Below are 14,493 nucleotides of genomic sequence, written 5' to 3'. Positions count from 1 at the left end.
TGGATATCTGGATTTCATTCTGGATCAGTTGCTAGGTCACTGTAAGACCACAGAGCCTTTAACCATAAATCCTTAAACTCTCTGGTAGTGGAAGAGGAGAAGCTCAGATTTTCTATTTGAGGACATTGAAGTAAGACAATGTCTTCAATTTCTTAATTTAAAAATTCTATGATTTTACAAAAATAATAGTGCTTATACCTATTCAAGTTACCTGAATCTCAGTTTCAAACTGAAAATGGGACAATATTCATCTTTAAGGTCTGATGCAAGTGTTTAATAATAGAGGGAAATGTGCTTTAAAATCTGTGATGGTTACTTTTTTGTCATCTTGACCGGGGCACAGGATGTCTAGATTAAAAATCATTTCTGGATGTGTTGGGAGGCTGTTTCTGGATGAAAGTGCCATTTGACTCTGTGGATCAGTAAAGTTGATTTTGTTCTCCTACATGAATGGGTGCCATCCAATACATCAAAGGCCTGAATAGAGCAAAAAGCCAAGGAAGGAGGAATTTACCCCCTTTTCTGCCTTCCTGCTTATTTGATCTGGAACCTTCTGAGATTTATGCTATCAACTCCCCTGGTCCCCAGGCCTTTGAACTCAGAATGAATTATACTGCTGGCTTTCCTAGGTCTCTAGCTTGCAGATGGCAGATCATGGAACTGCTTAACCTCCAGCAATTGCGTGAAGCATTTCATTAAAAGACATCTCTCTCTCTAGATACCTCCTGCCTTCTTATTTACATAAAGAAAAAGTCCCCAGGCTTCTTGCAGAGGGTATTTGAGCTAACCAGCCTCTTTGTTCTTGTCCTTGAAAGCTACTTTGACATAGCCCCATTGTTCATAGACCCATATATTTGGTTGGTGTAATCTTAGTTTGGTGAGTTTCCCAGTAAATCAGTCTCCCTTGTTTTCACCCCTTAGTGTGCATTGGAAACGCTGGAAGAAAGGACCTGCGTGGAGACACTGGGCATGATGGACCAAGTGCCAGCATGCAATATTCATGTCTCGGGCTCAGCCATTGCTTTACATAAACCCCGTCTGTCTTCCTAGTCCCAGGAGAACAGCTGAAGAATTTGTTCATGCTGCAGAGGGCCAATCTCCTACCCAAGGGAAAATTTCTCCTAAAGCCAATGTTCTCAAAGGATCATGACTCCCTTTGGCTTCTCAGCTTTCTTTTTTTATATTTTTCAATGAATAACTGTTCATTTTTTTTCAAAGCATTCTTCCCATCTGCTTCTGGACAAGGTGTATAACTAAATTACATTCTGCAATGCATGCTGTCTGCAAGCTAATAAAAGAATAACCAGATAAGTAGTAAGTAGGTTTTTTAATCAGAAGACTATATTGAACTGGAGATAGTAAAAGCCCACCTAACTACCTACAGATGCTAAAAACCTATAAAGGTATAGTCTGGGTCAGCATGGTTTACCTCTCTAATATGTCAGCCTTTGTTTTGTACTGAGTTTTATTATTGAACTTAATAAACTATCAGTTTTATTATGTACAGTACATAACTCCTAGAGTTTTACTATATAAGTGTAATCCCAGCAGAGTTGAGAAAGACAAAAGAGATCATTTCATGGGCGGATACTTTGAAACACAAAGCTAAAGACAAGTTTATTGAAAACATTTATTTTCACTAAGCAATCTGACTTTTGATAAAATTTGAACATCATTATTGAAAATAACATTTCATCTCCCAATTCCTTAAGGTGGTGTCTCCTATGATATAGACCCAAATGGATCCTTGAATCACTGAGGCTTTTTACCAGTAATATTCTTATGACTTCCCCAGAATCGGTGTGGAATGAAACCACAGGAAAAAGATGGGCAGTAAGGGAAAGTGACATCCCTTGCACTACCTCTAACTTCTTGTAGAAACCCCAGCATAAAATATCAGGAAGGAGAGAAAATATCTTAGAACACCTTTGGGATATTGATGAATTTTGCAGACTTTCCTATACTCAATGGTATATTTAAGCCTGTGATTCTGGCATTTGAGTGTCTGATGCGGTTTAGAAAAAAACATGTTTTATTGTCATCTTGCTTGGTGTTACTGTTGAGAATGCTCAGCTTAAACTAGATTAACTTGATTTGAAGTCTAACTTGACTAGACAAGAGCCAGAGAAATTATCAGTTTATCACTAGTATCCTGCAAGGAGAGGTTTGCTTTTGGTTTAACCTGAGACTTGAGTTCACCAGAGGGAAATAATGCTTAGAATTGAGTCCAAAAAGTGATCAGCACTACCCACGTTAACCCACATTAACCCAAAGAGCAGAACCTTTAGATTAAAGTAGGTATGACTTTTGCTTTTCCTATCTGCATTTTGAAGCTATTAAGCTGATGGTGCAAATTTAGAGAACTTTTTTTTTTTAGACCAATGTGCCAGTTAAAATTTGGGTCATCTCTTTCTACGACCTACCTTTGCCACCCAAGCACAAACTTTTTGAGGCAAGAATCCTGTTTTACATTTATTTGGCCCCTTCTCACATCTCCTAGCAGCCACCATATAGGAGAGGGCTCCATGGCACTATCACAGCTCATCTGGTTTGCCTGGCACACGACAGGACACAACAAGGGAACAGCAGAGATGAGTCCAGAGACTCAGCATCAGAGGACCTGCACACTGTCCTGGTACTTTGGAGTCCTTGGAATTTCAGTAGCACTTGTAGTGGGTCTTGCCAGTTTCACATCACTGTAGTTTACCTTGTTTTAGTACACTTAATAGGTGCTTATTTTCATGAGAATGTGAATGCCTTAGGGTTGAGGCTGAAATGGCTTATTCTTATCCGGATTCCTCTTAGAGTTTGATATCTTAGGAGAGGATGACAAGATGTGATGACTTTATAATGTGAGAAGTATTACTGAGCATTCGCCTCAGCCGTTGGATTACCTGTACTTTGCTTCTCTTTTCTGGAGGCTGGTTGGAACAGGGTAAACGGTACCTTAGGAAACTGACTTCCTATGTTATGGAGAAGTTCTGCCTTGTCATGATGCTTCTATCTCTGAGGTTTATTTTTAAGTAATTCTGACATTTTGAGAAATGCTGCAAATGACCCAGCAGTTCATTTGAACATGGGGCTCCTAATCTTTTGACCCAAGAGAAGGAAAATTCAGTCACACTTACACATTCATAATCCTGGAACAGGATAACTTTCTTGTTTGTTCCCACGAGAAATCATCATTCTCCAAGATCTGGAGGACTTGATTGTCAGGAGGGTGGAAGATGACTTGTTCACAGTAGACACCAGAAGAATAAGGGACCTCACTCACACTTGGAACGTGGGTTTATTTTCTTAAGCAATTTAAGGACCATCAGTATTAATAGTAGATGGAATGCGTATTGGAAAAAGAGGGGGGAATGAAGTTTCAGGCAAATAATTCAATTTACTATTGTATTCTGATCGACTCCATGTCATACATACATTCTAGGTTATATACTTTTTCTAGCAGCATACCCAGCACCCAGACTCACACAAACATTTATGAATGAATTGTTTAAAGCTAGATAATTAGAAGATAACACAGATACATTCTAATATAAAGATGAAAGTACAAATGTCAACCTGCACTCTTTTCCTGTGAAGTGGCAATGAATGACACATCATTACCCGACTGTACACTTTGAGTTGTTTCTTCTTCACTGTTCGTGTCATTCACCCAATTTACAGCCTATTTTTATTGGCCTTTTTGGCTTGTGACAAATAGCACAGGGTGGTGATTCTGCTAAGATTAAGACTGAAGTGGCCATAAACTTATTTCTCTCATTGAAATGCCAAGCCATTGTCAACTATAGGAGTTGGGAGGAGTATGGCAACCCAGCCACATGCATCTGGGAAAAAGAAGTAGAACTCTTGAGTTCTCAGCTGCGACCCAGAAGAGGGATGTTGGGTATCTTTGTAAGACCATCCTTGAAGAAATCAGAGCACCGTAGAGTTCAGTCAAAAGTGCCCACAATATCTTCTCAAGAAGGGCACAATATGGGACTTCCCTGGTGTTCCAGTGTTTAAGACTCCATGCTTCCACTACAGGAGACGTGGGCTCAATCCCTGGCTGAGGAGCTAAGATTCAGCATGCCGGTGCAGCATGGCCAAAAAATAAATAAATGAAATGTGTGTGTGTGTGTGTGTGTGTGTGTGTATATATATATATATATATATATATATTTTTTTTTTTTTTTTAAAGAAAAAGGCTCAATAGGCTGAACTGAGCTGATATCACTACTGGTCAAAACCATGGTGACTCTGGACCTGTCTGGACATGTGTAACTAAAAGGCACTGTGAACATCCTTGCTTTAGGACAGAGATAAGAAAACTGGGGAAAGTCTCAAGTAAGGTGAACATCATTTGCACAATGATGGAACACCTTTAGGAAAAGGTGTTATATCTCAGGTCACAGAATCAGAAGACTGTTCCCTTATTAGAGTGCTCTTGCTTTATGCACTCATTTTGCTCTTTCCCTCCTTAAGCTGGGTCTCTTTTCAAATATTACCTCCTGGAGATGTCCCTCAGAGCCACGTCTGAAATAATAGCCTCTTCTCTTTTGACACTTTCCTTTTAGTTTCCTTTATTTTATCCCCTCTACTAACTATAGCTCTACAGTACTTGACATCTTATCATACACATGTTTATTTATTGTCTCTTATGAGCTGCTTATTTAACTTATATGCAGAGTGCATCATCCAAAATGCAGGGCTGGAAAACTCACAAGTGGAATCAAGATTGCTGGGAGAAATATGAACAACCTCAGATATGCAGATGATGCCACTCTAATGCAGAAAGTGAAGAGGAACTAAAGAGTCCCTTGATGAGGGTGAAAGAGTAGAGTGAAAATAACTGGCTTAAAACTCAACATTCAAAAAATGAAGATCATACATAAAGTCCCATCTTCTCATGGCAAATAGATGGGGAAAAAGTAGAAACAGTGGCAGATTTTATTTTCTTGGGCTCCAAAGTCACTACGACTGCAGCTGCAAAATTAAAAGACATTCCTTAGAAGAAAAGCTATGACAAACCTAGACAATGTACTAAAAAAGCAGAGATATGACTTATATTTTTATAGAAGTCCATATATTTTTCCTTTAGTCATGTACAGGTGTGAGAGCTGTACCATAAAGAAGGCTGAGCACTGAAGAATGATGCTTTTGAACTGTGGTGCTGGAGAAGACTCTTGAGAGTTCCTTGGACTGCAAGGAGATCAAACCAGTCAATCCTAAAGGAAATAAAGCTTGAATATTCTGATGCTGAAGCTGAGCTCCAATATTTTGGCCACCTAATGTAAAGAGCCTGATGGTGGGAAAGATGGAGGGCAAGAGGATGAGATGGTTGGATGGCATCACTGACTCAGTGGACATGAGTTTGAGCAAACTCTGGGAGATAGTGAAGGACAGGGAAGCCTGGTGTGCTGCAGTTGATGGGGTCACAGAGCCAGACACGATTTAACAGTGACTGAACAATGAGTTGGAATGCATAAGGGACAGGGGCTCTGTTTTGTAGTCTGGGGATTGAGATCAGTCTCCAGCACATAATGGGTTTCGCAATAAATATTCATTGCATCTATTCACTGTCTTTTATCCGACAGAACTGCAGATCTGGAAGTAGATGAGCTTCTGAGTGCCACGATTTTGTGTCTTACTCAGGTTTTATCGGGCGGGTGAGTGGTTGAAAAAGGGGTTCTGACTCCCTGTCAAGTGCTCCTTCTATTCCCTCACACCACCACCCGGTAACCACAGCTCTTATATAGCCTTTTGTCAGGAAAACAGCTATTTGGGGGGTGGAAGCCTATGAGATTTTCACCAGGAAATGATCTGGGGTCCAAAGTGAAGCTGGTCCAATACACTGCACTGCTAGGAATCGCATTCTGCCAACCTTTGACTCCTTCTTCTGAAATATAGCCATAAAATAATGGATCTGTAAACTGCTCTGGGCAATTATGGTGCTCCTGGAGTGAAAGTAGGCTGTCGTTAGCCCTGCTTATGGAGACCAGCTTGCCGCTGTTGGCTCTTAGCCAGGTCGCGAAACTGCCTTCCAGTGAGAGGACACAGGTTCAAGGGGATAATTAGGCAGAGTTTGGTGCAAGCTTGTTGATATAAATGTGCTACAGATTAGCCTTTTCCCCTTTCCGGGCTGAGTAAAGATCAGAAAGAACAGGTGGTAAGCTAATGGGGGAACATGAAATTAATACTTTGTTTCCTGGTCCCACCTTTGTTGTTTTTGTACAGAGGATTTCTTCAGAATCTTCAAACACATTGCAAGCACCTTTTCCCTCCCAGTTTTATTTAGTTTAGTCTAAAACCTCTGGCCCAAAGGGATCTGACACATCCAGGTTTTCAAAAGGAGTTCCCCTATTTTTGTGGGAAATGATCTAGGAATAAACATCTGGAAAATGGAACAATTAAAAACAACACAAAGTAAAATACAAAGCTTTCGAACTAGTTGTTAAAACCCAACCCATGGCACCATCTCAGACACCAAATGTCAGCTCAGCCTTAGTCCAAGCAATTTGTACATGCTTGAAAAGATGCCAGGCTGTAAGATTGCAGCTACTCATTCCTCTCTAATGACAGAGTCTCTTGCATGGTGAGTGATGGGTTTTCATTATGTTTATGCCTCCACAGGTACTGAAGACCCTAGAGCTTACTTCTAGATATCAATTTTCAGTCTACAAAAACAAAATGAAACAAAGCAAAGCAACAAACAAATTGGCCCCACCCTTTACTATGATGAAACTAATTTCCTTTCCTCATCTTTGGAGTCAATAAAAAAAAAAAAAAAAAAAAAAAAAAAAAAAAACCTCAGAATTATTTTAGAAGAATCTGGAGATTCAGGGTTTCTATCTTTATGGAAGATCCTCAACAATAAAAGCTTGTCCCGTGAGATGCATTTGAGTGTGTGTGTGTGTGTGTGTGTGTGTGAGTGTGTGTATAAGTATAAGGCTCAGGCTAGTTACCCTTTCGTCCATGAAGTTTATTTTTATTATTCCAGCTTTGATCATTTCTGTCTGTGCTCAACTTGTGCTGCCTCAGGCTTTCGACTTAACTACATTAATGGTTTAAATGGCTCCATTTTGTGTTGCTCTGGCTTCATATGGGAAGCAACATAGCATAGTTACAAAATATGGACTTGAGACTGATGTCAGCAAGATGGCAAACTAAGAAGCTTTGAGTCCTTGGTCCCCAATGGAAACACCAAGTAAGCAGCAACATGCAGACCAAAGTAGCTTTGTGAGAACGCTAGAAATAAGTGAACAATCTGCAGCAGTCAAGCAAATGCCTACCCACGGGGCAAACAAAAGCACATTCAAAATGGTGAAAGAAAAAAAGGTTGCATTGTTGCTCACCCTTGTCCCATTGCTTCTCTAGTACAGCCGTCACAATCAGGAGAAAAATCACCTGATTCCTAGTTCCTCTGTCAGGATGGAGAGAAAAGAATGGAACTTTTAAGCAATGTTCTTGCTCGTCTAGAAACTACCCAAGGGAGTAGTATCTATTTTCACTGACTCAGAGTGCTGGGAACAGTGGCATAATTTTGATACTATATTAGAGGACGATGAGGTGGTTGCTGGAGCCCATCAGATCTGCAGGGGGGCTGAATATCTGTGGGCATCTGGGAGTAGAGATTGTAGGGTGGAATAATATGATAGAACATCCAAGACCCTGAGAAGAAATAGCTGTGAGATGTGGGGAAATTAAGATTTTTAAAAGCAATCATGTATGCAAGGGGGTTGGGAGTAAAATGCATATGCATTTGTCCAGAGAAAATGCATATGCATAGGCCCAGAAAGGCCTGTGAAGACCTTCAGCCTGCATGCCAGGCTAATTAGTGAAGATATTCTCCTGCACAGAACTAGTTCACCTAGACTGGGGGCAGTGACTGGGATTTCAAATGTCCATTTCAGCAACAAATCACAAAGCATACAAAGAAACAGGGAAACATGGATCAGTCAAAGGAATAAAATACAGATCCCAAAATCAAACTACAGGAATGCAAGCCTCAGGTTTGCTTGAGAAAGGTTTTAAACTAACTGTCTTAAACATGCTCAGTGAGCTAAAGGAGAACGTGGACAACTAAAGAAGTCACAAAAATGGCATGTGAGCAAAGTAAGGTTGTTAACAAAGGGATGAAAATAGTAAAAAAAAAAAAAATCTAATAGAAATTCTGGAACTGAAAAGTGCAATAACTAAATTGAAAAGAGTCATAAAAGTTGTTCATCAGAAAACTTCAGCAGGTGGAACAAAGAATAAATGAACTTAGAGACAGATAATTTGAAATTATAGCGTCTGAGGAACAAAAAGATAAAAAAAAAGAATTAAAAAAAGTGAGGGGAGCTTAAGAGACATGAGACACCAACCAAAGGACCAATATACACACTATGGGAACCCTTAAGAAGGTACAGAGAGATTGAAAGAGAAAGGGTAGGAAGCTTATTTGAAGAAATAATGGTTAAAAAGTCCCCCAATTTGAGGAAAGAGATAAGTTGTAATGCAAAAATTTCAACAAATTCCAAGTAGGTTGAGTCCACAGACATAGTCAAACTGATGAAAAGTTAAAGACAAAAAGAGAATCTTGAAAGCAGTAGGAGAAAGGTGACTGTGTTGCACAGGGATCCTCAGTGAGATTTTCAGCAGATTTCCCAGCAGCAATGTTGTAGGTTACAAGGCAATGGGATGATACATTTAAAGCATTGAAAGAAACACACACACACACACACACACACACACACACAAGAATTCCATGTATGACAAAGCTGTCTTTCAAAATTGAAGGAGAAATTAAGACATTCTCACAAAGAAAAGCCAGAGAAATTATTTAACTAAACCCGCCCAACAAGAAGTGTTAGAGAGCTCCTTCAAGTTGAAACAAAAGGACAGTAGATAATTACTCAGGAAAGACACAAAATATAAAGTTTCCTGGCAAATGACAAATACAAAATCTTAGCCATCATAATTTTGTTTGTAATTCAACTTCTGTTGTTTGTTTATGGGATCTAGAAGACAAAAGCATAGATGTAAACATAAACCTATGGTGATAGGTACACAATTATTAAAAGGAAATCTGTAACATTATACATAAAATTGATGACACATGCTACAACCCGGATAAATCTTGAAGACATTATGCTGAGTGAAATAAGCCAGGCACAAAAAGATAAACATTGTATAATAATTCCATTTATATAACATGCCTGGAGTAGTCAAGCTTATAGAAACAGAAAGAAGACTGTGGTTACTAGGGGCTTGGCAGAGGGAAGAATGGGAACTGTTCTTCATAAGTACAGAATTTCAGTTTGGGAAGATGAGAAATTTCCCGAGGTTAGTTGTACAGCAATATATATGAATGGACTTAGCTCTATTGAATTGTATGTTTAATAATGGTTGAAATGGTAAAATTTACTTTAAAGAATTTTTTGATGTGGATCATTCTTGAAGTCTGTATTGAATTTGTTACAATATGGCTTCTGTTTTATGCTTTGGTTTTTTGGCTGCCATGCATGTGAAATCGTCAGTCTCTGAACAGGGATCGAACATGCACTCCCTGTTTTGGAAGGCAAAGTCTTAACCACTGGACATAGAAAAGTCCCCCATATCATGTATATTTTATCACAACTAAAATTTTAAAATATGGGCTTTGGAGCTAGATAGTCATGAGTTTACATTTCAAGCTCCTTTAAAGTATTAGCTGAGTAACCTTAGGGAAGTAACCTATATATCCTGAGTTTTAGTTTCCTCTGGGATAATGTGTAAATAAAGCCTTGTGGATTGCAGTGAAGACAGAACAAGCAAAATGATGAAATGGAAAGCACTTGGGACAAAGTAAAGAGAGTATCCATTCTATACAGCAACTTCCTCAATGGCATGCCTCAAGTCTAATACAAGTTCAGAATGTCCAGCTAATTGCAATTGTACTTTAGGAGTTTTGTTTTGTAAATGTTCATGTAAACAAAGGTTTTGGAATGGCAAGAAGTCACAGGTAAGTCATCACAGTGAAGCCGAGAATGGCTTTCTCACTTTTGTTTCTGTGAACACACTTTAAAGGGCTTCCCTGGTAGCTCAACTGGTAAAGAATCCTCCTACAATGCGGGAGATCCTGGTTCGATTCCCGGGTTGGGAAGATCCCCTGGAGGAGGGCATGGAAACCCACTCCAGTACTCTTTGTCTGGAGAATCCCATGGACAGAGGAGCCTGGTGGGCTACAGTCCATGGTGTTGCAAAGAGTTGGACAGGACTGAAAAACTAAGCATGCACACACACACACACATTTTACAATAGAAAAAAAGTCAGTCTCCCCAAACCAATTTTTAAAAATCTTTCCTGGAGTGAGGAGGGTAGAAACAAAAGGGCTAAAAGAATATATGACCATGAACATTTTTCCACTCTATAAACAATATTTTTATAGGATGTCCTAACTGATGGCTTTGTGAAAACCCACACTTTGTCCTTTCCCATCACACCTTTGTCCTGAGGGACCGCACCCCCCTACACGCACATGGTTTCATGCAGATTCAGCATCCATAAAGAAAAGACCTGGGACACCTTCTGTTCTTGCTTATCCAGCCTCCTCTGACAGCTGAAGGGGAAGACTACAGAATGAGAATATAGGGAGAAAGGGCTTTGGATTATTATTTTTTTTTAACTGCAGCCTATCTTACCAGAATCCTGCCCACCAAACCCCAGCCTTGGTTTCAGCTACCGCATGAAGCGTAGCATTTTGATGACTAGCTTAGGTTCCAAAACCCTTGTTTATATGGATTTATTTGGAAAAATAAAGCCTTAAAATAGAAGTCTGGGCTTATCATGTGAAGGCCTTTTCCTACCAACCTATAAGCAACAAACTGTTTGGTTTATTTTTCCCTTCTCTTGCAGATAGAATACATTCCAAGAGGAAGTTGATGTCAAGTATTTGGACAAACAGTTAAGATTTGAGCACCAGTTTTCCTGGGATGCGGGAGGCTTTATTTTAAAAACAAAACAAAAACTTCATCAGACTTGTGAACTACAGATTTGTAGCAATTCTTAAGAAAAAGGAAAAAAAAAAAAAAAGAAAAAGAGGCATTTTCATCCCATAGGAAAAAGATGTCTAATAGAGTACAGGGCACGTAGGTCCTGGTCTCTGGAACTAAGTTCTCTGGGGTACCCCTTTGCCCTAGGAAGTTACTCAGGAAGCCTGTTGGACAATCTTCCCAGGGGAAACTGAACTAACAGAGTGACCAAAGAGAGCCAAGACGGCTTCTCAGCCCAACTAGGGAAGCCGATGACTGAATGAGGAACAATTGCTGAATACAAATGCTTCTCTTTTTGTTTGTCTTCCTGGGAGCAGTTTACACTGCCATTTGGGTGAAATGCTTCCCTGTGAGTCCCATGGGGATATGGCGTCTTACAACTGACCCATCTAGTGACGCACACACCATCAGTGGTGTCCACTGACTTGCCCAACAGAGAGAACTTCGTGAAAAACCATGTTGTGTGTGTGTGTGGGCCTGTGTATTCCAGATGTCCGGGAGGGCTCTGCAGATTCTTACTCAAATTGCCACTAGCTAATAAGTGCTTGAACCAGAGCTCAGATGCCTATATGGAGCAGAGGGAAAAGGACTGAAAAATCTGCTCTGGTGATGAGCCAGTTTGTACAGCAGTGAAAGCCAGAGAACTCAAGGCTCCTTCCTGAGAGTGTGAGAGATGGAGAAAGATAACATCAGAGCATCAAAGCCACCACATTCTTGTGGTTAGATGGAGACTACAGCACAGAGTGAAGAGATAGAATGTTAAGATCTCCAACATTCCAGTGTGACCCAGCGCCCCTCCCCTTTCTAGCCACAGGAACTGTTCTCTTGGCCAGCGCTGCCTAGAGAGGATAAATCAGTTAGCAAGTGGCCTAAGGGTTAGGCCTTTGAAAAAAAAACAACAATAAAAGCCAAACAAGTTATAAACCCTGAGTCCACAGGCACTCCCGGGAGACTTGCTTCTGTATCACATCCATTCTCCGTTTCTTCCCCCGGGCGGACCGGAGGGGTGTCTGTGCAGCCCTGCGCTCTCAGTGCCAGGAACAGGGAACAGCTCCGATTGTTGCCAAAATCCCAATTGGTTATTTAGGGTGAGGTGCATGTTAAGTTGCTTCAGTCGTGTCCTACTCTTTGCAACCCTATGGGACCTTAGCGCGCCAGGCTCCTCTGTCCACGGAATTCTCCAGGCAAGAATGCTGGAGTGGGCAGCCATTCGCTTCTCCAGGGATTTTTCCTGACCCAGGGATTGAACCGGTTGCTCTTTACGTCTTCTGCAATGGGAGGCGGGTTCTTTACCACTAACACCAACTGGGAAGGCCTAGGGTGGGGGTAGGTAGAGAAACAAAAATCATTCATGGGCTGGGACCTGAAGGGATACGGAGGGAGTAATTGTCCTATTACCTAAGCAGGGCAAATCTGGGTCATTTCATCAACTGTCTTCTCTAGAAAAGCTTCAGAAGCAACCATCAGTGGAAACTGGAAACTGTTTTGGGCTAGGGCTAGGGAACATTGGCTCACAAGGCAACTGCTGGTGTCACAAATTCACTCTACAGACAACTTGCTTCATGATATGCTCTGTCTTCCTTCTCAAAACACATGAGTGTTTTTCCAAGTCCAAAAGTCACTAGTCCTTTTCCCTCTTATTTACTCATCTTGACTTTTTCCCCCCCCATAACACCATTTTTTTTTTCCCCCTGATATCAGGATCCAGAAAAAAGTTGAAATCTGTTACCTGACATAGTCAGTCTTAGAGTACTGGGGACCCCTTTTCAGCTCCTTCATTGGTGTGATCTCTTGGGGGCTGTTCAACATATAAATTGAGTTCAAGGCTCATTTCTTGTTCTGTAAAACAGCACCTTATTCTTTATGTTCTCTTCATATTCAGAAATCAAGGTTGCTTCTCATAGAGCTCTCAGGTCCTCTGTGTCATATGGGACCCATTTTCTGAAATATCCTTTAGTCACCAAGAGATCCAGAGATAGTTATTTTAGAGTTCGGTTTTTGGTTCTCCTCTATGCCACAGAGTAATAATCAGACATGCCTGCTATGAACAGTTCTGAAGTGCCTAAAGAAAATGATTTTGAAAGTATATTCTATGAGCTTCCTAGCTGACAGTTTTTACAGGTAAAAGCTCTCCCTTTTATTTGTGAATATGTATCTCTTCGACTAGGGCCGTCTTAATTCTACAGAGACTGTTTAGTCTTTTCTAGAACTCTAGGTTACATTTGAAAGAAACACCAGGCTTTATATTAATACCAAGGCTTTGAAACTAGGGTGGTTAATGACTTGACCAGCTGCCTTTCCTCGTCTTTAATACTGATCTCTTTTTAGGAATAACTGCCATCCAATACCTCCCTGTCAAATACTGGGTCAACAGAGAGTCATTTGGCTGATTTTTCCATCAACAAGCTGGAGAATTGGGGGTTGGCACCAACTGGTTATATCCATTTCTTTCTTCAGCCTCTCGCTCTGCCTGGGTCTTAATATTTCTCTGATGAATACTAGTTGCCTCTGGTCACAGTATAATGATGATGCTATTAAAATCTTGCCCTACTAAGTAAACGTACTGACCTCTTGCCCCACCTCCCAAAACATAGACACACAAACCATGTGCTGGTAGCCTCTTTTCTATAAATACAGTCTCAGTATATTTAAATATTTGTGTTTAGCATTCATCTTCATTCATCGCTCTTTTGCCTTTGCTCCATTATGATATGCCTACAATTATGGTTAATTTCAAGGCATTCAGCCTGTTAGGAGGAATGTTAGTCAGGCTAAAGCTTTTGTTCCTTGGGCAACAAACTTGCTAGGGTCAATACATGGGAGCATCCGGGACAAGTATCACCAGAGTGTGAGCCCATTACTCAGAGGAAGTAAACCCGGGAGAAGGCTCTCCAGAAGAAATGACTAACTTAAATCGGAGGTGGTTCCAAACTGTTTATGCCCTGTTGGACTTTCTGCCTATTGCTCCTCTGGCCGATGTCCTTCCCATTGATTTCAAGATTCAGACTCTAGGAGTGCGAAACTTTCGCTTGGGGTTGGTGGCTGTCATCTTATAATCATGGAGCCGAAAGGTCATGATAACCTCATCACAGTTGCAACATGGGCTTCCTCGCTGTTCTACTTTATGTCTATGGTTTATGTATTATATATAATCAATCATAAATCATTAGTCAATGTATTTGTAGGTGGAGTTAGGTAGTATTTAAGATCACAGGCTTTAAAACTGGATTCAAATTCTGTCTCTACCATTTACTAGCTGCTTGGCTAGAGGAGGGTTACTTAACTGAACTCCAGTCTCTCGTCTGTAAGATGTTGATAATTATATCTACTTTATGGGGTTAGTGAGAAGCTTCAAAGAAATAATGTATATAAAACGACAGCCATGATATTTTGCATGTTTTAAACATTCAAAATAATTATTTTTATGATTAATAACATTGATATCTTATGATTTGTAGAAGTATTCAATTTTCAGAGGGGCATACACTGAAAG

The sequence above is a fragment of the Bubalus bubalis genome, chromosome 5, assembly GCF_019923935.1.
Source record: "Bubalus bubalis isolate 160015118507 breed Murrah chromosome 5, NDDB_SH_1, whole genome shotgun sequence".
Taxonomy (NCBI): Eukaryota; Metazoa; Chordata; class Mammalia; order Artiodactyla; family Bovidae; genus Bubalus; species Bubalus bubalis.
This window is presented reverse-complemented; position numbering follows the sequence as displayed.